A 1053-nucleotide genomic window follows, 5' to 3' on the forward strand; every position below is an offset into this window, starting at 1 on the left:
CAAGACCAGTGCTACAGGAAATACTTAACACCTATTCTCAACACTGACCACCACAATGGACTATCAGCAAAGTAAACACCCAGAAGCTAAAGGTCAAAATTTAGCTAAAGGTCAAAACAATAGCACAAAGGATAAAACTACACAATGAACTTTCACAAAATAAAATGAATAGAACTCCACTACACTTATCAGTTCTTCAATAAATGTCAATGGACTGAATTCACCCCTGAAGAGGCACAAGCCATCCATATGCTGTCTCTAGGAGACATATCTAGCCTTGAAGGACAAATTAAGACTCAGGGTTAAGAGATGGAAAACAGCATTTCAAGCAAATGGAAATCAGAAGAAAAGAGGGGTTTGCAATCTTATTTTCAGATACAAGTGGATTTAAAGCAACTAAAGTTAAGAAAGACAAAGATGGACACTTTATATTGGTCAAGGGAACAATACAATAAGAAGTCATTTCAAGAGTGGCGCCTGTGGCTCAGTGGGTAGGGCACCAGCCCCATATACTGAGGGTGGTGGGTTCAAACCCAGCCTTGGCTAAACTGCAACAAATAGCCGGGTTTTGTGGCGAGCACCTGTCATCCCAGCTACTCAGGACTAAGGCAAGAGAATCGCGTAAGCCCAGGAGTTGGAGGCTGCTGTGAGCTGTGTGACACCACGGCACTCTACCAAGGGCAATAAAATAAGACTCTGTCTGCACAAAAAAAGAGAAGATATTTCAATTTTAAATATTTATGCACCCAACTTAAAAGCTCCCAAATTCATGAAACAGATCTTGATGAATATGAGCACTATGATAGCCCATAACACCATAAAAGCCAGGGACTTTTACACCCCAGACAGAACTGAACAGATCCTCTAAACAGAAACTAAGCAATCATACAAAGGATTTAAATGTGACCTTAGAACAAACGGAATTAACAGATATATACAAAACACACCATTCCAAAGCTAAAAAATATACATTTTTCCTATCAGCCCATGGTATGTATTCCAAAATAGACCATATCCTAGGATACAAATCAAACCTCAGCAAAATTAAAAGAA

The sequence above is a fragment of the Otolemur garnettii genome, unplaced genomic scaffold, assembly GCF_000181295.1.
Source record: "Otolemur garnettii isolate 467f Iridium unplaced genomic scaffold, OtoGar3 scaffold00044, whole genome shotgun sequence".
NCBI classification, from domain to species: domain Eukaryota; kingdom Metazoa; phylum Chordata; class Mammalia; order Primates; family Galagidae; genus Otolemur; species Otolemur garnettii.